Source organism: Martes martes (assembly GCF_963455335.1).
Source record: "Martes martes genome assembly, chromosome: 11".
NCBI lineage: Eukaryota > Metazoa > Chordata > Mammalia > Carnivora > Mustelidae > Martes > Martes martes.
The window spans coordinates 54,530,021-54,555,670 of record NC_137899.1 but is presented as its reverse complement, the minus strand read 5'-3'; positions in this window follow the sequence as shown (position 1 = coordinate 54,555,670).

Here is a 25,650-nt window from a genome sequence, read left to right as displayed (position 1 = left end):
CAAAAGAATAAAATATAACAAACACTTTGTAGGAAATCAAACAGAAGATATTTAGAAGTTCTACACTAAATAGTGCAAAATGCTATTAAGATCAATTAAAGAAGACCTAAATAAATGGAGGCATATACCATGCTAATGGATTAGAAGGCTAAATTGTACAATGATGTCACCTCTTCCAAAACTGATCTACAGAGTCACTGTAACCTCAATCACTAATCCCAGTTGGGTGTGTGTGTGTGTCTGTGTGTAATTTGAAAAGCTGATGCTAAAATGCATGCAGGATGTAAAGGGCTAAAAAATAATAAAAAATAACCAATGCAATCTTGAAGAAGAAGGACATAACTTCTAAACTACCAGATCTAACTACCAGACATAGTAATGACTAATAAACTGGTATTGGTTCAAGGATAGACAATAAGCCAGTGGAACAGACTAGAATTCAGAAACAGATCCAAACACATAGGGTCACCTGATGTTTGACAAAGCTGACACTACAGTGCAATGGGGAGAGCATGACAATTATTTTTTTCAATAAATGGTGCTGGGTCAATTGGATATCCATTTGGAAACAAATGAATGTTAAACCTTTTATCTCACACCATCCTCAAAATTCAATTCTACTTGGATTGTAGATCTAAATGTGAAAGGTAAAAAAAAAAAAATAAAGCTTTTAGGAGAAAACTTAGGAGCATATGTCATGACCTTGGAACAGGAAAAGATTTCTTAAACAGGGCACAAAAAACCCCCACTAATCATAAAAGAAAAAAAAAGGATAATTTGGATTACATTAAAATTAAGAACTTCTGGTCATCAAAAGACACTGTTAAGGGAAGGAAAAGGCAAGCCAGACTGGGAGAAATTATTTGCACTAACATCTATCAGACAAAGAATTTATACCCAGGACATAATGGACTCCTACAAAATAACAATTAAAAGCAAACAACCCAACATAAAAACGGGTAAGACTGAATGGCACTAAACAAAAGATCACCAAATGGCCACAGGAAAACAGACGAATGCAAACATAAACTGCAACGAGACACATTTTCATGCCCATTGGAAAACTACACTGGACAGAAGGGTCCCGTCAAGAGTGGTGAGGAGTGCGGCAATGAAGCGAACTTGCACTTCTTACAGAAGCGTACATTGGGACAATCACCTTGAAAAACTATTTGACGGTATCACCTGAAGCTGAATATGTCCATTCCTGTGAAAGCACAATGAGTACTTTGTCCTGCTCCCACGTGAACAAGTGTACACATCGCTTACACGGAGATGACGAGACAGTCTGCATCCCGCGACACTGTAAGGGCAACAAGCCCACCTGTGCAGTCCTGGGACTCAAAATAAATGAGACCTTGAACTTGGCCCAGAAGTCTTGCCCACCTTGCAAAAAACAACTTTATCACCGACTTTTGCAGCACCAATATCTGAAAACAGGCCATGACTTTTGTGGACATGATAATCACATGAAAGAGTTGTTCTTTCCCACCACAAATAGGTGAAACCACTAATGTGAACCTGGAAACCTGGAGGGATTTTTCGGTTTAAATAATTTCTTGGTTTTCTGTTTGTGGGAGTCTTCTGAAGCCCGACTCTTACACCAATTTGCAAACAAACGTCTTTTCTCCTTCAAATCTACAAACCTTCTTCTTCTTTTTTAAAAATTTATTTGACAGAGAGAAGGAGAGAAAGAGCAAGCACAAGTAGGGGGAGCGGTGGAGGGAGAGGGAAAATCAGGCTTCCCAGTGAGCAGAGAGCCCGATGCAGGGCTTGATCCCGGGACCCTGGGATCACGACCTGAGCCGAAGCAGACACTTAACCCACTGAGCCACAGGCACCCCTACAAGTCTTCTTTTGACAATCTTAAAACTGATGAATTCTGCTCCTAGTTATAGACACAACACAATTGATGCTAAACATTGAGAATGTGAATCAGTGAATTGTGGTATAAAATGGACTGAATAGGATGACGAAATGCATTGCAGTTTACATATTCAGTGGAATATTATACAACATGAGAATAAACAAGCCACAGTTACATGCCACAACAAAGATCCATCTCAACAAACATAATTTTGAGCAAAACTGTCCACAAAATACTACTTTATGATTCCATGTATATAAAAGTTTAAAACAGGGCAATTTATCTGTGGTGCTAGATGTCAGGGGTGTGAGATACAATTACCTGCGGGGCTGGATAATGATTAGCTTGAGGAGTGATTCATGTGCTGGGAATATTCTTTCATGACCTACATGCTGATTACATGGCTGTAGTCACTTTATGAAAATTCATCAAAGCGGACAATTAAGATCTGTGCACTTTTTTGTAAGTATGTCATACTTAAAGATTATTTTATTTCGTTTTTATTTTTTAAAGATTTTATTTATTTATTCATTTGGCAGAGAAAGAGACAGAGAGAGATGGAGTGAGAGTACAAGCAGAGGAGCAGCAGGCAGAGGGAGAAGCAGGCTCCCTGCTGAACAAGGAGCCTGATGCAGGGCTCGATCCCAGGACCCTGGGATCATGACCCAAGTCAATAGCAGACGCTTAACCAACTGAGCCACCCAGGCGCCACATAAAGATTATTTTAAAATGGCAAAGGACATAGACTGATGATAGACAAGAGCGCATGCACATGTGTTGGTGTGAGAGCAGCTCGGAGCCCAAGGCTGTCTGTGAACGAGGCTGGGGTGACTCATGTGGAGAGCAGAGGCCATGTGTATGAAAGAAATAATCTGAACAAGTTTCTTAGAATGAATTCTTCCTCAAAACTGGGAAGACTTTGGTCAGGGATGGTGGGGATGGGTGAGGGGGCTGGGCTGGTAGTGGTCTGAAATAGGAGAAATAGAGAATTAAATTGCAACAATGAAGAGTGAGAAGAGCCTCGGGCTATAGTGTGAGGAAGGTAAGAGTCAAGGCATTTGTCAGGTTCCGGCCTTGCCAAGGGTTAATGATCAGCACGTTTTCATCTGCGTTGTTTCCTCCAATCCGGCCCATGATCAAATGGGTTAACTGAACACCTCTGCACATCTCATGCGCATGATATCCTCACAGGATGGGTGTGAGTGTAGGGGCAGTGTATTGCACGATGGCAGCCTCATTGCTAACACTTCCTGACCATCATCCGCAAATACCTGCCAATATTTAATGATGGACTCCTACATACCCAAGCACTGGTAAAATGGAATAAAAAATAAGATGTTAGGTCCTCAAAAAAGCTAACAACGTACACAGAGATATAAGGCTACCACATATAAAACTACTGAGTGGATCGAAGAAGGGCATTCTAGTGTCTGCCTCGTGTGAGCTCACACCCAACCACCTGGTGAAGGTTCTCATTGTGCAAAGGGACCATGGGGTACAGTACCAGGAAACATCTGGGAGAATTTCCCTGACAATGCCACTGGAACTGCATACATGTTTTTCTTGTTTTTCACGATTTTATTTTTAATCTCTACACTCAACGTGGGGCTCCAACTCATAACCCTGAGATCAAGAGTTGCATGCTCTACTGCCTGAGCCAGCCAGGTGCCCCTGGAACTGCATACATCTTTATGTTACAGTCATATTTAGACCATTCATGGTATCAAACATGTTTTTACATAGGTCTGGGGACTAATTATTGTTTTCTAACACATCCAAGTCGGATAGCAGCTTGATGACCCTAAGCAACAAAACCTATGGGTCATGGGACATGGAAGATTCTAGATTGGAACTTTTCTTGTCCCAGTCATTCTGGCAGTTTTTCCGTGAAATGGAACATTTCCAAAGTAACACTTTGGAACCCTAAGGGACACCTCTGCTGATCATAACACAGAAAGCCAGCGTGCCCACTCTCCCACTTCATTTTTTTAATGATTTTATTGATTTATTTGAAAGAGAGGGAGAGTGAAGGAGAGAGAGAGCAGGGTGATGGGAGGAAGGGGAGGGAGAAGCAGACTCCCCAATGAGTAGAAAGCCCAACATGGGACTCGATCCTAGGACCCTGGGATCATGATCTGAGCCGAAGGCAGTTGCTTAACTCACTGAGCGACCCAGGCGCCCTCCATTCTCCCACTTAAAAAGGAACAACTCAGCTGGCACAAGCTATGAGAATGAATCAAAATGGTGCCAGAAGTAGTGAATTTCCCATTCAAAACTAGCAAGACAACTATTAGATGTGGAGTCCAGCATTGAAGTGATTGGGTACTGGTGTTCTGATAGGCATCAAAGATTATGCATAGGGATTCACAGGCAGATATAAGGACCCCAGAGATTTCCAGAAATATTTGGGAAGAAAAGACTGGCCTGTCTTCCCACAGAGGGGCTCAGAGCATCAAAACTGGAAGCATTCGTGTAAATGTCACCTCATCAATTCCCTCAAAAGTATTTCTTAAGAATGTGTTCCCCTGCCATGATTTAATCCCTGGGTTTGTAGAAGAAAGAGAGAAGGGCCCTGCTTTCAAAGAGATTATATTCTAGTGGGGGGAGGGGAGAGAGAGAGAATATAAACCTGAAAACAAATAGGTAAGTTAAGGAAAAGGGCTACAAAGAAAAAATAAAAGGGCAAAGGCATGAGGAATGCTTGGAATTGGTGCGTCCTTCAGCCAGGGCTGCTGGCTGGCCCACTGTGAGGACATAAATGATGAGAAGGAGGCAGCAGCGAGAAATGGGGAGAGAAGCCACAGCATAGCTTTGAGAAGCCTTGGACGTGCTGGTTACAGCAGCACTGGCAGACTGACTTCACTTCTAAGTCACTGTTAAATGTATAAACAACCACTGTCACCAAAGCTTCTTGGGGAAGTATTATGGCCTCTGATAGATGCTAATGAATGCACTGGAGTTGAAGGAGAAAGACAATTAGAGGAATTGCGCCAACTCAGCAGTGCCCTTGCACTGCTAACAAGTCTGAGGACAGCCTACTCAGAGGCACTCCCAAGCTCCATCCTGACAGGTGCACTGCAGAGCTGAAATAATGCCTGAGTCCTGGGTGATGCTAAAGTTCTAAGAGTGCACAGAAACACCTCTACCAACGCAACCACACTGATGACACTATAGACTTCCCAGGCTTCAGTAGAAAGAGCTCAGACCCAGAGTTTGAAGACATGAGTCCAGGTCTGGGCTCTACCTGTCCAAATTGAGTAAATGGAAATAAGCTTCTTTCTTTATCTGTAACCAGAAGGATGACCACCAAGATCACAGAGTTATTGCAACAATGAGATGAGATCAACACTTATAAAAATGCTTGGTTCATTCCAAAATATAATGCAAATAACTGTCATCAGAATCTATGCATCCTGAACCAAATCTAGCCCCCACCTGGCATGGCCACCCTCTGAAATGCCGGCTACCGTGGATATATCCTTTATATCCTCTCTTGAACGTCTGAGAAAAACTGAGTGGCATCTTTAGAGGAAGCATCTGACTCTAGCTGCTCTCTAGTAGGACAAATTGATTCTCAATTTCTTGGTTCAGGTGCTGTGTTTATCCAGTGCATTGTACACAAGTTTGCGGCATGATTCCATTCAGCCCTAAGCAAGTCACATTAGAAATATTCGAGCCACACCTCTGTTCATTCACTTCTGTTTCCCACGGAGCCCGTGGCTATTCCTGACTCATCATTCAGTGAACCAAGTCAGAGGGAGGAGGACTGCAGCTGGAATGTTCCTTGGGACAGTGACCAAAGACCACCGCAGTTCCGTGTATTCAATAATAAATAGTCCTACTATGGACTGTACTTTTCTGGTCACCTATCTTCCTCTAAGTTTCTCTCTTTTCTTACATATTTTTCTTTCTTCCTTCCTTCTTTCCTTCCCTCTCTTCCCTTCCCTTCCTTCCTTCCTTCCTCTCCCCCTTCTCCACTACCTCCCCCTTCTTTTTTTTTTTTTTTAAGATTTTATTTATTCATTTGACAGACAGAGATCACAAGTAGGCAGAGAGAGAGAAGGAAGCAGGCTCCCTGCTAAGCAGAGAGCCCGATGCGGGGCTCCATCCCAGGACCCTGGGATCATGACCTGAGCCGAAGGCAGAGGCTTTAACCCACTGAGCCACCCAGGCGCCCCTCCTCCCCCTTCTTTTTCTTCTTCTTCCTCTCCTCTTCTTCTCTGCCTCCTTTTTCCCACTTCCTCCTCCTCCTCCTCCTCCTCCTCCTTCATTTGTATAGCTGACCTATTGCTTTCCAAAGAATGAATCTTGGGGCTACCTAACTCTGAAAGCAAGCTACTTACTTACTTGGACAGTACAGTTTTATACTGAACCTTGCCATTTTTAGTACAAAATGAATGGAATGCAATGGACAGAGCCTCCACAGATGGTTTAACCCAAGTATAAGTGAATAGTTATTACCAGGCCGTATACGGCCTACCCAGCTTTATATGACTCAAGGTCTGATGTCAAAGCAAAAGGATTCAAGAGGGAAAAGGCTCCCAGGAGATCCATATCATTTATAAGAAAGCTAGATGTGAGCCTTTCAGTCGAGTGGTGCCAGGGCTATTCACTCATACACAGAGCTGAGTCACGGCATCTCGCTCTTGAGAAGTTAGGACATCAGGGCCCACCATTCACCTGGTGTATTAGTTTCCTATTGCTGTTTTAACAAATTACCACATACTTAGGGGCTTAAAAGAACAGAAATTTGTTCTCTAACTGTCTGAAGTTCAGAAGTTAAAAATGAGTCTTAAAGGGCTAAAATCCAGCTGTTGGCAAGGCTGATCCTTATGGAGGATCCAGGGAGAATCAACTCCACAGCTCTTCCAGCTTCTAAAGGAAGCACTTCCTGTCTTCCTGTCTTGTGGCACGTCACTTCAGTCCCTGCCTCTGTGATCATATTGCCTTCCCCCATTTTTGCTTTGATCTCCTGCCTCTCTCTTACAAGGACTCTTGTGATGACCCTGGACCCACCCAGATAATCTGGGATACTCTCCCCATCTCAAGATTCCTCATCACAATTGTGAAGTCCCTTTTGCCATATAAAGTAATATTCACAGATTCTTGATATTGGGATGTGGACATCTTTGAGCACCATTATACCCATTATCGGGTGCCTGATTCAAGCTCTTCTGCCTCACTGAGGGTGGGAGGGAATCTTCTAAACAGAGGGAAAGGAAGTTCAGACTGGCTTAAACTGATAGAAGTTAACCACATTTTCTTCTTCGCTCCATTCCACTAGCTTAATTAGTTCTTGGTATACAATAGGTCCTCAAAATGAGAAAGTGTGCTAGTCCCCTAGTATGCGTATCGTACTTTGTCCTTTGTCAATAGAATGCCCTGGCAGAGCTGAGCACAAGACTGCTTGCTTTGGGGTATTTTCAAGTTCAGGCTAATGGGAGCAGAAGAGATGTATACTACTCCTAGACTGTGGTTCTAGAGTAAAACAGCGGGGCCGTCTTCCCTTTCTTCATCCTGGTGGCTGGAATTACGATGCGATAATGGGAAGTGAAACCACTGGAAAAGACTGGGACACAGAAACCGTGAGCTGAACAGCAACAAGGTAGATGGAGCCTGGGTCCTTGAGGGACTGGAACTGTCTTATCAGCCTGGTGGGTGTACTGAGATTATTTGCAGATAATTGAATGACAGAGTAATAACATTCTTTCTTATTTGGGTCTTTGTTATAGGAGCCAAACTCATATCCTAATGTAGTTTTCAGCATAGGAGAACAAACGCGTTCTCTCCACAGCTCTGCCACTAAACGGATATATGATCTTACATAGATCAGTTTGCCTTTCTGATCCTTAGTTCCTTTAGTTGAAAAATAAAATTAATAATAATATGTACCTCATGTGTTGCAAATATTAAATAGGAGTGGACAAGTGGCCATCATTTGTGAACTCTAAGGCACTTTATAAATACAAGGGTTGAAAGATTAAAACGTAATTTCTGATTCCTCCTCAAACATGTTTGGCTTTTTAACATTTTATTGTCTAAAAGGCTCTACCACTTTTCTCATTGACTTTCATTTATTTAATAAGGTCAGCAATATAATTTGTAGAATATATATATAAATTCTTTTCTTCTGGGAGTTAATGATATTTATTTTGAATGGAAAAAAATAAGACCCATTAATTTTTATTTTTCTGCATTAGCCTCTGTAAAAATGTTTGCTCACCATAGTGCAAGGGAGGAAAACTAACCTTTCCTTCTATGCTTGTTAGTTCTTGGCTGGGGATTCTCTAACAGAAGACAGATTAAGAAGAGAAAAACATGCAAATTTATTGGATGTACATTTTATATCTACTTACAGGAGCTCTCAAAAGGAAATGAAGACCCAAAGACCCAGTTAGAGTTGAATGTTCAAAGAATGAATTGGACAAAGAGTAGTGTACTATAAAAACATGATAAAAACAAAGGGGTTGGCCTAGGACAGTTAGTGTACAAGTAAGGAAGATGAGGGTTAGTTTCACAGGGCTTGTTTTTGTTGTTTTTTAAGATTTTATTTATTTATTTATTTGAGAGAGAGAGAAAGAGAGAAAGGCACAAGCAAGGGGAACAGCAGGCAGAGGGAGAAGCAGGTTCCCCACTGAGCAAGGAACCTAATGTGGGGCTCAATCCCAGGAGCCTGGGATCATGACCCGAGCAGAAGGTAGACACTTAACTGACTGAGCCACCCAGGCATCCCTCACAAAGCTAATTAGTACAGATTTTCCTCTGCTTCCACTTCCCATCTTTGGTGATAAGAATGCTACTCACCTCCTGGAAGAAGGTGGACATCTTCATATGGGGGTTTATCTCCTCATCAGAGCATACACTTTGCATGTGCTGTTTCCTTAAGCACCTTTAGCTCAAAATAACCCTTATGCCAAAGTGGGATATTTGGGGGTGACATAATTTGCAAGCCTTCACCAAGCTTAAACAATGTCTATTTCTCCATCGGGGTGTCATGTAAGTAAACGTGATTACCCAACTGTGGATTTGGAAGGAATAACCAGAAAAGGGGATATAAAAGGCCGTGTGCCCATGACAAGTCAAGATAAAGGAACTCAGAGTGTGCAAGAGGTAAATAACCAACACTTTGCACACAAAAAAGGTCTAGAACACTCTGTCCAGGAAATGGAGAGAAAAGACTCTGATGTTCTCGGTAGAGTATACTGTTTCCTGGCTTCAGATCCCTGAGCTCTAGATTAAGCCACAGTTTAAATTCCACATTAAAAAAAAAAAAAGACTATTTATGTATTTATTTGAGAGAGAGAGAAAGCACAAGCAGGGTAAATGGCAGAGGGAGATGTAGAAGCAGGTTCCCTGCCTCCCAGGCCCCTGGGATCATGAGCTGAGCCGAAGGAAGACACTTAACGAATTGAGCCACCCAGGAATCCCTCAATTCCATATTTAGAATGTGCTCAGAGCAGAGGTGGACGAGCACAAATAGAGAAGGAGTAACTTGGCCGCCGGACGTGTTCTAGAATCCCAGTAGCTATTTGGGTTTGGATCAGGGACTGGCACTGGCCAGGCAAAGACTCCATGAACTTTCCAGGTTGGCTTTTTTGATCACTCCTTATCCTTTATTTCATTCCTTCCCATTCAACCTTCTGTGGGATCAGAGATGTGGCAGAATAAAATGAGCATTTTGGAACCACAGAAAGAGGGTGATATTGACCTCTTACTTTTGGACAATCGGCAGTACTTAAATAAATGTTTTATCACTGTTTAATATGATGGGAGACTGAAGTGAACATATGGACCATATGGCTCCTTTTGTTATCCTTTTGTCCTCACATGTAAGATCCCTGATTGCATTTTTTTCTTTTCTTAACAAAAGTTCTTCACTGACAAATTCTACCATGTTTCTATACAAATTTAAAGACGATCCTTAGTAAACAAGAACATTTCAACTTTGCACCTCAGGGCTCACGCATGGCTTTTCTTCTGTTCCTTTTGTGTTTGCCATATACTGGGTACCTTTCAGGAGCTGTCACACATGCAAAGGGTTGATCTTCTGGATGAATAACAAACTGGTGCATTCAAAATTGCCCAGTACACTGTAATTACAAACTGGAAACTCATAATTGGTGCATGAACCACTTCCTTTATGAGTTGCTTGGCTTTATTCACAACTCTTCTCATTGGAAGGACCATGTCTTCTGGCTCTACCTTTAATAATGGTGATAATCATAATAACTGTAATAATGGAGCATTACTTTCTAATTACAAAGAAAATCTCTTCTGAAGGGCTCGGAGCACTTCACAGACATTATCTCATTCATTCTTATAACTTCTCTGTGCTGCTTGTTGGTCGCTAGCACGGTCATAGTAACAGCTTGGTCATGTTCCACTTCTCCATACTCTCATAAAGCTAGGATGGCAAGGGGAACCTTGACCCTTCCCAAACTCCAGTGGAAATTTTTGCCTATTTCTGAATGTGTTAATTATGCAACTAGAGACATCAGTAATGCAACACAAAGCATTACATGCAAGCCACACGTTGGTGGAAGAGAAACTTTTCGGGCTTTTGGCATACCCTTCTAAGAACACAACACTCTGCATTCTGCCTGTGGAGAACCGCCAAAGACACAGACTCACCCCACTTGCTAACAGCATCCTACTGTGCTCTTTCACATAGTCCCCTACAACAGGGCTCAGCACACTGTGGCCCCCAGGCCAGATCTGGAGCAGAATGGTTTTTATGTTTGTAAATAGTTATGTGTGCAAAATAGTTAAATGAGTCCCTAAATAATATCCTGGATTTTGCCTCTTGGGTCCCCAAGTCTAAAACAGCACACAGTTCTGTACCACTTTGCCAACCTCTACTCCCAAGAATAGGAGACAGACACGAAAATCTGGACAGTGGGAGGAGAGCAGGAATGGGTAACCCCTGCACCACTCCAGGGCACAATCGAGAAAGATTCTAATGCTAAGATTTTTCGTGCACCTGACAGAAAAAGGTTCCTGGCCATGATTTGCTGGTGTTCTATATGCCCCTTTAACTTCCCGGTTAGATTATCACTTGGGTCTTAATTATACTTTTCCCAGAAAAATAATTTATCTCTAATATGGCTCCACCATGTGATACTTTTTTGTTTCAGATCTTTAAGCCATGGTACCGCCACATGGTTTGCTAAGATAGTCACACATGTGTGTGTTTTTAACAGGATATATTGTTTGTGTCTGGGCTGTTTTATTTGCACCAGAAAAAAAGGATTAAAAGCATAGTTACGACACACCTTAGAGATGTTTACCCGTCTTTACAGTCAGTGAATAAGCAATGGGTGTGGTAGTTTTGACTTATTCACGTTCATACGGTGTTTTGCTTTTCTGATCTCTCAATTTTGGATGAAGCCTCAGTCTCAGTTTCAAGGCATTTAATATTCAGAAATGTCTTAGAGACAGAATTTGATAAAAACCCGCAGGGAAAGGACAGTCTGGTTATTGGGCCTGGTCTTCCTAAGCCACAAACAACAGTGAAACTATAGTTTCTGAGGCTGGCACTGACTTTTCTTGTCTTCTAGGTCCTCATGCACTTCTTAGCTTGGCATTTTGCTAACTTTTCCCTTTACTATTCATTCCTCCCCTTTCTTCCCCCTGTTGGACCAAAAATATGGTGTAAACAAAGTAATATTGGGACTCATATTTTGAGATCAGCGTTCATTTAGTAAGGAATTCATAAGTATTTAGTACACTGGGAGAACAGTTTTCATTGCTGACTTTTGGGCCATGTCTTCTGTTGGCTGCAACCAAAGCAGTAAATAGAGTTGATGCTGACAAAGAAGGAGTAAGGGCAAGGTCGAGCACATGTTCCTCAGGCACAGTGTTCTTTTTTTTTTTTTAAAGATTTTATTTATTTATTTATTTGACAGACAGATCACAAGTAGGCAGAGAGGCAGGCAGAGAGAGAAGGGAGGAAGCAGGCTCCCTGCTGAGCAGAGAGCCCGATGCGGGGCTCGATCCCAGGACGCTGGGATCATGACCCGAGCCGAAGGCAGCGGCTTTAACCCACTGAGCCACCCAGGCGCCCCTGGCACAGTGTTCTTAATATGTGAGTATGTTACAACAACAAATCTGGTCCTACCTGTGCACCTGGATATTGAGTATCACAGCCAGACTTTACCTTTTCTTCTCCCCTCTCATGTTACAGAGCAGAAAGGATGAGATGATACGCAATTGCTGGGGGGGTGGGGGGTGGGTAGTCAACAGACCAGACCCACGGCTTGTGTTCTTGAGAATCATGTTGACTGCAGAAGGGATTACTCACCAGGCATGGTACCCTGTAAACCAAGAAAACAGGTAACAGACAATAGGAGGCAAGTTGTAAAAACAATATTAAAAGTCAATGTTAAATTTCTATTTGAAACTTTAAAAAGTAACCTTTGCTATGAACCCAGAAGCACCAACAACAAAATGGAGACAACTTGAACTTTATCAAAATTAAACATATTTGTGTCTTAACAGACACTATCAAGAAATTGAAAAGGGTAACCTACAGAATGGGAGAAAACACTTGCAAATCATACATATGACAAAAGATTAATATCCACAGTATTTAAGAACTCCTACCACACAGCAACAACAACAACAAAAAAAAACAATTTAAAAATAGGCAAAGGATTTGAATAGATGTCTTTCCAGAGAATCTATACAAATGGCCAATAAGCAATAAGAAGAGAAATGCAAATCAAAACCACAATGAGATACCACTTCACATGCACTAAGATGGTTATAATAATATCTATCATAATCATAATAAAACAAAAATAACAAGTGCTGGGAAGGAAGTGGAGAAAATAGAGCCTGTGTGCTCTTAGCCCAGATACAGATATAGTGAAAAGAAGGGCCACCTGTACCCCAATGTTCATAGCAGCAATGGCCACAATCACCACAAGGGTATCTTGGAAGGAGCCAAGATACCCTTCAACGGATGAATGGATAAGGAAGATGTGGTCCATATATACAATGGAATATTATGCCTCCATCAGAAAGGATGAATACCCAACTTTTGTATCAACATGGATGGGACTGGAGGAGATTATGCTGAGTCAAGTAAGTCAAGCAGAGAGAGTCAATTATCATATGGTTTCACTTACTTGTGGAGTGTAAGGAATAACAAGGAGGACATTAGGAGAAGGAAAGGAAAAGTGAATTAGGGTAAATTGGAGGGGGAGATGAAGCATGAGAGACTGTGGACTCTGAGAAACAAACAGGATTTTTGAGGGGATGGGGGTGGGGGTATGAGTGAGCCTGGTGGTGGATGTTAAGGAGAGCATGTGTTGCATGGAGCACAGGGACTGGTGCATAAACAATGAATCTTGGAACATTGAAAAAATTAAATTATATTAAATTAAATTAAAAAATAAGCCAAACATGTAGGGATAAATATTGTATGATATCACTTACATGTGATACCTAGAATAGGCAAATTCATAGAGAGAGAGAGAGAGTAGAACAGAGGTTAGCAGAATCTGGGGGTAAGGGAGAAGGAAAGTTATTGGTTAGTGGATATAGAGTTTATGGTGGAGATGATGAAAAAGTATTGTATACATAGTAGTGACAGTCACACAACATTATGAATGCATGTAATGCCACTGAATTGTACACTTATAAATGGTTAAAATAATAGATGTATATTTTATGTATGTTTTACCTCAAGAAAAGTGATTTAAAAAATAATCTTTGATATTCACTTCAATCCTCATTATTTTGCCAAGAAGCTAACATTTTTATTCTTATTTTGGGCTTTTGTTCTCATCATTAGGAAAGTAGTTTTCAAACTTGAAACTGACAGCAAAGCTCCCTAAAACAGCAGCTGTGATTCTGTGCTCCTCTCCAGGAACTGGAATCGTGTCTGTAGTTATAATTTCAGCACATGTGGACTGAGCTTATAATGTGTGTAGTATAGAGCAGAGCTACAATTCATCTTAATGATGGTATGTGAAAGAACATCTCGGCAGGGCACCTTAATGAAATGACAATTGGTTGAAGACTTAGAAGATTAAAAATACCCCAAGACTTTCAGAAGCCATATCAACTCTCATTTGGATCTTTTAAGAGATAGTGTAAAATAATGTTCTCTGCCAAATAACAAGAAAGCTTATAGCAAATAGACCAAAAATCCTTTTAATACACTTTCTAAGGATGCAGCCATTGAAAATGTCTAATCAGAAAAGTTAAAAAAATGAACCAAATTCTTGAGTTTGAATATATCATTTAGATACCTCTAGAAGAAAATTACTAATGAATGGACTAAAATACTGCCAAAAATAGTTAGAGTCTCTTAAAATAAAATACTTATAATTCCCTTCATGGCACAGATATTCTTGGTCAAGCCTTGCAGTAGACACAGTATGTCTTTCACTTAACTCTGAGAACAGTCTCATGAGGCAGGTAGTAGTAGTAAACCCATCACACTGATAACAAAGCTGAGGCTCAGAGATGTTAAGTAAGTTGACTGGAGCTCATAGTAGACAAGGCTTCATTGTTATTAAGGCATGACTATCATTCAACTGCAAAAATGTGGGCATACTGTATGTTCCACTTTATAATCATTACATTAACCAAAACAACAAAGAGAAAAATTATAGTCAGGCAGGCCTCCTTTTCTAAGTCCAACACAACAAACGAAAAGGAACATATTTCATAATAGGAATTCTAATTCTTTCCCTGGATAACTTGAGATAACCATTCCGTCTTAGTTTCCTCAAGAAAAATATCAGTGAGTACCTCTTATTCCAAGTACTGTACCAATCATTTCCATATGCCTTATCTCACCTAATCAATTCAACCTCATTTTTTGTCATTTTCCTTCTGCATAGCTAGCAGACATGAAAGATGTGATAATATCCTCTGTGAAAACTGATATACCAGTACCTAGTGGTATTTTTTTTAAAGCTTTTTAAAAGTAATGTCTACACCCAATGTGGGGCTCGAAATTACAACCCCAAGATCAAGAGTTGTATGCTCTACCAACTGAGCCAGCCAGGCACCTTTACCAGAACTTACTTTGTTAACAAACTACTATGATTTAAAATTAACCAACAATATTTCTTGTATTCTCCCTGTATTAAATGCACGTACCAATCCTTTACATTTTTAAAGCAATGTATTTCAGAATTAGCAAATGATTTTCTTTTTTTATTGTTTTAAAATTTTTATTCCAGTCTTGTTAACATACAGCGTTATGTTGTTTCCAGCATACAATATAGAGATTCAACAATTCTGTACATTCATTATTCAGTGCTCATCGCAACAAGTGCTCTCCTTAATCCCCATTACCTACTTCACCCATCCCCCCCACCTCCCCTCTGGAACCATCAGTTTGCTCTCCATAATTAAGAGCCTGTTTCTTGGTGTCTCTCTCTCTCGTTTCATTTTATTTTATTTTATTTCTTTTCAGTGTTCCAAAATTCACTGTTTATGCACCACACCCAGTGCTCCACACAATTCATGTCCTCCACAATATCCACCACCAGGCTCACCCATAATCCCACTCTGAACCCCTCCAAAACCCTCAGTTTGTTTCTCAGAGTCCACAGTCTCTCATGGTTTGTCTCCCCCTCCAATTTTCCCCAACTCACTTCTCCTCTCCATCTCCCAATGTCCTCCATGTTATTCCTTATGCTCCACAAGTAAGTGAAACCATATGATAATCATATAGTGCATAATATGAGCACCTATTGTGTTTACCAATAACTTTGATTATTTGGATATCTTTTATCCAAAAAATCAGGGTACTCTGTTTATATGGCTAATTAAGCCATATGGCTTAATTCATATGGCTAGGTAAGTTAGAAATGAAGTCACCCTGTCAAGGCTATTATGGAAGGGCCAAAAATGTAGTAAAAATTTATGACTGTCTACTTTATGTCCATCTTGTGCTTTTTGTAGGGTTGTAATTTATTATGTAGCAAAAGGCCAAGAAACAAATATTAGAATACATTCATAATCCTGTGAATAGGCTGGGAATTTTATCTAGAATACATGAGTTAATAATTCAGGTTTTAAAGTACAGTCCTGTCCTACTGTGCACTTTAAGCCCTCAGGGTTTTTTGCACACCATGCAGCCAACAAAAATAGAAGTGGGATTCTATAATCCATGCACAGTTCTCTATACTAATAAACAACCATTTGCCTTAGTCTGTCTTTATTATACTTCTTTACCTAGTCTCATTCTTTCTGGCTTCAGACTTTGTGACCCAGTGCTATTTATGCACTCACTTTAGCATTCATGCTTGCTTTATAACAGTTCTTCTCCTGCTTAAAAGTTCTTTTGCTTTCCTATCATGACTTAGGTTTCCCCCTGGCAAGTCAACCTTCAGGGTCTCTCATAGATCCAGCATGGCCCATTTTAGCCTCTCAAACACTGATTTGGCACATTCCATAAGCACAGCACTACTGCTGGGTTTGTGCTTTTCTCTGAGCAGAGACTAGATGTGCTAACTAGAATTAGGATGATAGTAGGGTAAAGTTATCCTTAACTCAACAGCATAAACTAAGCAACTTATTATAAATCAGACACTAACTCTCCAAAATCCTCAAAGGAAAACAAATCTTCTTTTATCATATTAGGTCATCTTTTCAATACACACACACACACACACACGTCACACACAAATGTGTGTGTGACGTGTGTGTGTGACAGATAAGGTGGAAAAACTTGATTTTGATGGCCATTATGTCATCTGGGAAACCAATTAAAAAATAATGGATCAATATGACTAAAGGACTGAGTACCTGAGAGATAACCTATCCAAACTGCCATTAGCAATTTTATAAAGATTATTTCTACATCACAGTTGACACTGATAAAAGAAATTGAAGGTGACACAAATAAATAGGAAAAATATACCATGCTTATGGATCGGAAGAATGAATATTGTCAAATATCCATGCTACCCAAAGCAATCTACACATTCGATGCAATCCCTATCAAAATGCCAATGGCATTTTTCACAGAACTAGAGCAAAGAATCCTAAAATATGTATGGAACCACAAAAGACCCTGAAGAGCCAAAGAAGAACAAAAAAGTACAAACTGGATGTATCATGTTCCCTGATTTCAAACTATACTACAAAGCTATAGTAATTGAAACAGTATGGTACTGGCACAAACAGACACGTAGAACAAAAGAACATAACACAGAGTCCAGAAATAAAGTCACATTTATATGGTCAGTTTATCTTTCACAAAGGAGGCAAGAACATACAATGGGAACAAGACAGTCTCTCCAATAAACGGTGCTGGGAAAACTTGATGAATGCATGCAAAAAAATAAAACTACACTACTTTCTTACACCATATGCAAAAATAAACTCAAAATGGATTAGCAACTTAAATGTAAGACTGGAAACCGTAAAACTCTTAGAAGAAAGCATAGGCTATAAGCTCTTGGACATTGGAGTGGGCAATATATCTTTGGATCTCTCTCCTCAGGCAAGAACAACAAAAGGAAACAAATAAATAGAATTACATCAAACTAAAAAGATATTGCACAACAAAGGAAACCATCAACAAAATAAAAAGGCAGACCATTGAATGGGAGAAGATTTTTGCAAATGATATTCCTGATAAGGAGTTAATATCCAAAATATAAAGAACTCACAACTCCGCATCAAAAAAAAAAAAAAATCCAATCTAAAAATGGGCAGAGGACCTCAATAGACATTTCTCCAAAAAAGACAGACAGGCAGGGGGCCAACAGATCCTTGAAAAGATGTTCAACATCACTAGTCATCAGGGAAATGAAAATCAAAACCACAATGAAATATCACTTCATACCTGTCAGAATGGCTCTTACCCAAAAGACAAGAAACAACAAGCATTGGTGAAGATGCAGAAAGAAGAGATCCCTCATGCATGTTGGTGGTAATGAAAAATGGTGCAGCCAATGTGGAAAATATTGAAAATAGAACTGTAACACAATCCAGCAATTCCACCTCTGGATATTTAACTGAAGAAAACAAAAACACTAATATGCAAAGATATATGCACCCCTATGTTCACTACAGAATTGCTTACAGTAGCCAAGATATGGAAGCAATCTAAGCATCCACTGATAGATAAATGGATAAAGAAGATGTGGTTTATACAGACAACGAAATGTTACTTAGCCATAAAAAATAATATTTTGTCATTTGCTACAACATGGATGTATCTAAAGGGTATTATGCTAAGTGAAACAAGTCAGAGAGAGAAAAACAAGTTCCATACAATTTCACTTATATGTGGAACCTAAACAAAACAAAACAGAAACAGATTCAAGGATACAGAGAATACACTGGTGGTTGCTGTGGGGAAGGGCTAGGGGATGTGCAAAATAGGGGAAGGGGATTAAAATGTCAAACTTTCAATTATAAAATAAACAAGACATGGGAATATAATATACTACATAAAAATATAGTTAATAATATGTAACAACTTTGTATGGTGACAGATGGTAGCTAGACTTGTGATGGTGATCACTTTCTAATGTATATAAATGTTGAATCACTATGTTGTACACCTGCAACTAATATAATATTGTATGTCAACTATACTTCAAATAAAAAAATTGTTATCTCTACTTAATGCTTAGTAAAAAGGGCTAAGTGTGATGGTTTAGTATAAGCTTTTGGAAACAAAACAGTTATCATACTGAGTCATCAGAGCTGAAGAATATGACAGAAATAAGGAAAGAATAGTTTAAAGTAAACATATAGTTGCTAAATATAAACTTGAAGAAATGCTGATTAGATCTCAGCCAGAGGGAGGAAAAAGAAAAGCGTAGATTAACCTAGACCGGCGGTTTTCAGTTAGGGGTGATGTGTACCCCAGAAGACACTGGGTAGTCCAGTGCTGTTCTGGGTTGTCACAACCGGGGCTGTGGAGTGTGTGCTACTGTTACCTTGTGGGGAGAGGGCAGGGATCCTGCTAAACGTCCTACAGTGCACGTGACAACTGCTCACAACAAAGAATTTTTCAACTTAAAGTCCAGCAGTAGTGCTAAGATTAAGAAATCCTAGTGGAGGGCAGAACATTCTGAAATCAGGTGGCTGACATTTAATCAGTGTGATTAAAGGGAGAGCCACATGCGACTGCACCTTGCAGAGTCTAAGCACTTGGCCACATACCAAGTTTCCCTCTGCTGTTTCAATTTTCCCTGACATCCCAAGTCTACTGATTAAGTATAGTGTTCTTTGTGATGTCTGTGTTCACCTTTGGGTCAAAATCTTACTCAAGACAGTTTCTAAAAACATGAGTCCCAACACAAAATGGTTAACCATTTCACAAGCATTTTCTCCTAAAAGTCGTAATATTCTCATGGGAAGTAAAACATGACAGGTCACAAAGAGTGAGTCTCTAGTTATGGAATCTGGGCATAAGCAGACTTAGAGTGGGAAAGTTTTCATTTGTGGGGGTACTTTGGGGGACTTAGAGCTCATACCTCCCCCATATGAATGACTTTTTTCACCATATAAGTATAAGACTAGCTCTGGTAACCATGAAAGTGACAGCTACTAACAAAAGGGTATGTATCAAGGGACCACAGTCATTCACAGACTATGAACAATCTAGGAATAAGAGACTTCTAAATACTAGTAACATCATCATTCTGATGAAAAGAGTGGCTATATCAGTTTTCCTGTAAATTATTTCAAAAATATTATTAGGGAATGCTATTTGCTTTTTAAGACTTCTAACAAAATTGGGGCACCTGGGTGGCTCAGTGGGTTAAAGCCTCTGCTTTCGGCTCAGGTCATGATCCCAGGGTCCTGGGATCGAGCCCCGCATTGGGCTCTCTGCTCAGCAGGAGGCCTGCTTCTCTTCCTCTCTCTCTTTGCCTGCCTCTCTGCCTACTTGTGATCTCTGTCTGTCAAATAAATAAATAAAATCTTTAAAAAAAAAAAGACTTCTAACAAAATCAAACCAATGAATGGCTCCTTTAATTATGCAAAATGGACTTCTGTTCAAAACAAGGTATACTGAATCTCTGTGCTCTTATGCCTTGGGATGTTATTCTGTAATATATAATAAATAGCAAGTAATAAATATGCATATGAAATATTAAAGTTAGAATCAATATGTATCAGTACATAATTAAAAAGGGAAAACCCATTATAAAAAGGGAAAAATCCACTGTCTGGGGCAATGGGTTTCAAAATGCCTCCCTCTGAGCCCTGGGCCCCCTAGTTATTCCATGGGAGGCATGAGAAGGAGGGGGACGCAAGCTGGAGTAGCTTCACCTTTATGTGTTTGCATTTTGAATTTTCATATAAGTTCTTACAGAAAGGGATTCGGTTGGGGAAAAATTGAAAATAACTGCTCCAAGGTGTTTCCAATTGAAATTTAAAAATATAAATATCTTCAAAGATATTTTTAATTCACTTGAATTTTTGGACTAAACATACCACGAAAAGTTTAGTGAGAATAGAAGGCAAGTAAGCAGCACAGTGTTGTATGCAGAATGTCAGTTGGTAATAACTGGAGAAGCCCTTCACAGAAGACTCAGTTGCTCCCTCAAACTGTGTTATATTCCAAACGAACTCGGATAATTTTGTATTTCCATTACATGTCTATTCATCTGTCCTCACAAGACTTGGCTCCTAAAGGACCTGGTCATGTTAGACTTTTTAAAAAATTTCCAGCATGAACACAGTGCCAGGCACATTGCCAAGTCCTCAGTTGTATATTTGGTGAAGTAAATTGCTGAATGTCATGAAATAATTCTCTACAGTCATACTTCTGCCTTCACATAAAATCTGAACACTAAACGCTATAGCTATTTCCCCCGTCTGTGGAAGACTTATTTATTGTCTGAGACCAAGTAGAACTTGTTTCTAGAAACATAAAAAGTTGCGTTTTTTTTTCCTCCAGAAATTCCAAGAAAGGAATATACCACAAATATCACAATTCCATTTGCCCTTTATGTAATAACTAATAAAACTAGAAACCACCATGCCTCAGTCCAAAGAGCTTACCATCTTCATACACAAAAACTGGAGAACTATTTATGCATGCAAACCAAATAATGGGTAATTGGCCTATTGCTAATCTAGATGTCTCAGGTAGGTTCATGGGAAACAAAGCAAATTTATAATTTCAAGTGATAGCCACAAAAGTCGAGGTCATCTCAACACTCTGCAGATCAACTTTCAGATTCCTATGGGCTCAAGATCCTGGATGTATAAGTTTCCCCACATGGCGAAAAGAACCATCACCAACAAAATACCAATGGTTTATAGAGATCTATGTAAATTGTAACCAAGCATTTTCCCACAGTTCTGAAATACGACGACTTCATTTCTTTTCCTTTTAATGTTTGTGAGTATCACAAGGCTAGAGTCAACCAGAATATCTTGAAAATGTACTTCTTTGAAAACAATGTTAATTCAAACTTATTATTAACTTACGTTCTAGGACTATAATTGTCTAAAGCCGTAACCTACAGTTCATATTAATAGCAACAAAGACTGAAACTTTATGTAAAAAGGATCATGGAGACTAGCAACAAAGACAAAAATAAATAATATAGAAGAGAAAGGATAGTCCCAATTTCTACTAAATATATACTATAATTAGCATCCAGTCACTTAGGATTCCTGTAGCACATTCTGAGCATATAAACCCTACACTCATTTTGGTCACTGCTTTCCACCTCTTTTCTAGCCTTGATCTGTGTTTTACTCATTTCCAGCTTCTTTCTGCACCCTCCCTTTTGTATGTTTTCCTTTTTATGTCTTGCTTGAGCTAACCCTTGTTTTGTATTGTTGTTCACTCAAATCCCATTGGGTAGTCAAAACACACACCAAGACACATGCAAACATACACAGACCAGACATACAGACAAACATTTCTATCATCCTCAAGAACATTCATTCAGTCTCGGTGCAATTTTCAGTATTTCTTCTCAGCAATAAGAAGCTGATTTCATTGGGAAAGTCAGGCGGGGATTTTGGTCCATGAAAAAAATATGCAAAAGGAACACATGTGCCTAGATAGACTGAAAAACAAAAGCAACACAACAAATTTTTAAATTAGGTAATGAGGAAACATATAAGAATGTGTATTTTTCTCCTTATAAGAAAAATGCATATTTTTTGAAAATTTAGAAAATACAGAGAAATATAAAGAAGGATATCAAAATCACCTGTCATCCTGCAACAACAGACGTAATCAATTCTTACCCTTTGCTGATTTTCATTCTAACCTTTACTGTGTATGTTCATATACATGTATAAACACACAAATGAAAAATGACAAGACTGGAGGCTTACTCAGTGTCTCAGTGTGTGTGTATATACACAAACACTTAATTATACATTTAAATATATAGTTAAAATTCTACAGACTAAGCAATTTTTAAACATTCTAGAATAATTTGGCTTTACAAATGAGGGTTTTTTGTTTTTTTTTAAAGAAAGGCTGGGGCACCTGGGTGGCTTAGTCATTAAGCGTCTGCCTGTGGCTCAGGTCATGATCCCAGGGTCCTGGGATTGAGCACTGCATCGCACTGGGCTCCCTGCTCAGCGGGAAGCCTGCTTCCTCCTCTCCCTCTCCCTCGGCTTGTGTTCCCTCTCTTACTGTGTCTCTCCTCTGTCAAACAAATAATTAAAATCTTAAAAAAAAAAAAAGAAAGGCAAAATAAAACATGCTTTCTATGGCATTTGCTACATGTCCTCAAAGTAAAGATGTATCACTGTGATTAGTTGGGAAGGTACAGTGTGGATCTAGAATGGTGTTGTTACTGAGATGAAGTGTATGAGTTCAATCCCTGAATGAATGAGTTTAGCACCACACACACAAAAGCTCTATTTCATGGCATGAGAATACCCCCCAACCCTGAAGAGTGGCTTCGTACTTATGTACCATTGCTCCAGAAATGGGTGTCTGGAGAATATGTGTGGCTGGTGAAATCCAACGTTTCATAAGCCTATCACGGCACTGAAGCCCTTCCTATAGAGTAAGCACTGTTCCCATCCTAAAGAATTACTTTTCCACAGGATGCACTTTAGGAAATTCTGGCCACAATATTTGAACTTTCCAGTGTGATACCATATGGGGAACTTAGTGATCTGTTTCCATGTAATTCTAGAAACACAGTGAGAAAAATCCTGGGCTCTGGAATCATAAATTTGAGTTTAGACCCTTAACCTTTGTAAACCTCACTTTTCTTGTCTATGAAAGAGATGAATAGCAACACTTCGCACATAGTTGTGTGGAGTAGAAATAATGTGAAAAAAGATTTGTCATATTATCCTCTTAATAAATGGTGGATACTTTCCTTATGATTATTGTTTTCTTTTTCACCACATTGGCTCTATTCCATCATACAATCCCTTTCCTCAACCCCAGTAATTCTCAACAGACATCCTGCCAACCATATGCAAGGTGTGCCACCAAGTCTTGAAAATGTATGAATTTTGTTGTTGCTCTAATTGAATCTGTATTGTGTTTTGCCATTGCTTGTCAATGGAATGTTCAGCTAAGAGAACATGGGGTATCCAGTAAAAGTCAAGGTAATTTCATTCTAAGCAAGATTTGCAGAAATATGTGACAATTCTGCCTTATAAGCATACATGAACTGGGAAGTAGACTACTCAATCACAATCACATTGCTACAGAGTGACCAATTGAGTAGTGTGAGAATATGGCACTTTTATACATGCTGGGATTTATTCTTGCAGTGTAGTGCCAATTTGGGTGATGATTACTGATGATTTGTTTAGTGCTACCCTAAGTCTTTTTATCCCTTGAAGAGTGCTGCCCACAATTCCAGTGTGCCCTGAAGAAAATTGCTTCAAATCCTAGTCATGTCAAACCACGTGTGGTCTTTTGATACACCAAACACTTTCTTCCTTCTTGACTTGGCACAAAATACAAAATCAAACTCTTTTCCTTGTCATTCTAACAATATATCTACTTTCAGCACATTCTTTGAATGTTTATTTACTGTCTAAAATCCAGGGTTGGGGTAAGTTATCAATAGTAGACTAGGAGATAGAAGACAAAAATGAGAAGATAATAATGCTATAGGAAATTCAAAAATGATAGAAAACTTGGTGATTGAAAAAAAGGACTTTAAAAATAGGAGTATTTAGAGCCGTTGCATGGTTGTCTGTGACAGAATTTATACATATTATAGGTCCTGAAGAGGAAATAACAGTACTCCCTTGGCATTGCTCTTAGGGGATGTTTAATAATACTGTACACAAAGAATGTGCTCATATCCCACTGCTGCTCCCCTTCATGCCTGGGGAATACAAGCCTGGCTTCAAGAATCTTAAGAACATGAACCCAGGCCAACGTGTTTAGTTATTCTGAATGAATAATTCTGAGGTGAAACTCAGAATTCTACCTTTTACATATGGTTACTTTGATTCTAATGCACATGATCCACTAACCACACTTTGAGAAACAAATCTAAAAGTTATCTGCCAGTCAATCAAAAAGAAATCCCAAAAAGATATAACTGAATCACAAAACACAATTTTAAAACTTGGAGGGTAATACCACATATACGCACACACTCCTATGCTTCTAACTTTGGAAGCGAGAACCATGATTGCTAAATACCGAAAACCACTCTAGCATTCTTTCTCCACAGAGGGGAAGTAAAATCAATTATTGTGGACTGAATGGTGTCCCGTCAAATTAATATGTTCAGGACCCAACTCTGAACATGACTACATTGGAGACATGGCTTTTGAAGAGGTAATTAAGGTTAAATGAGGTCATAAGCATGGGCCCTAACCCAGTAGGATAGACATACTTATTAGAAGAGGCAGACACAGCCCACATAGAGGAAAGGCCAAGTGAGCTCACACAGAAAAGGGGGCCATCTGCAAGCCAACAGGAGAGTCTTTACAGAAACTAACCTTGGTGGCACCTTGATCTTGGACTTCCAGCCTCCAGAAATGTGAAAAAATAAATTTCTGTTGTTTAAGCCACCCACCCAATCTATAGTAGTCTATTATGGCAGCTGACTTAATACATCTATCACTTTTTTTTTTTTTTTAGAGTTTGACTTACTTTGTTTTATATTAACATATATTGTTTGTTTCAGGGGTACAGGTCTGTGATTCATCAGTCTTACACAATTCACAACACTCACCATAGCACTTAAAACCATAAGAGACTCTTAATCTCAGGAAACAAACCGAGGGTTACCTCTATCATTCTTAAAAATAGAATATATCTATGGCCTAAATATTTTGTCTATTAACTGGAAATTATTGATGAGAACATAACCATTTGTCTCTGAAAGAAAATTTCTAAGAAAAAAAAGGTTTTCACACTTATAGATAATTTTTTTCTTTTAATAATGCTTTGGTTTTGGTATGGTATTACATACATTAAAAGTTCTTGATAAAAATGTATTATTTTAAAAAAGGTGAACAGACTAAAAAAAAAAAAAACTCTTCTTAGATTCTTCAGAGAAATGATGTCACAGGACAAACTACTGCCCCAAACATTAGATAGATAAACAAGTGGATACCAAGAATCACAAGTTACTCAAGTAGAAATCCACAAGCAGAAACCACTTGTAAAAACCAGTGCTGCTGTAGGAAAACCTGAACTGTGATTGACAAATTGCTGAAGCTTTGGTGTGGATAAGTCTGAGAGTTAAAAACTCCAGTCATATGGCAACCCCACACTTTCATGACTTTTACCTCTAGGAGTTCTACTAAGTTCTCATAGTAAATATTAAAGGGAAAAAAAAACCCTTCTTGCTTCAGCCAGGGGGAGGGAAAATGATCATTTTGAA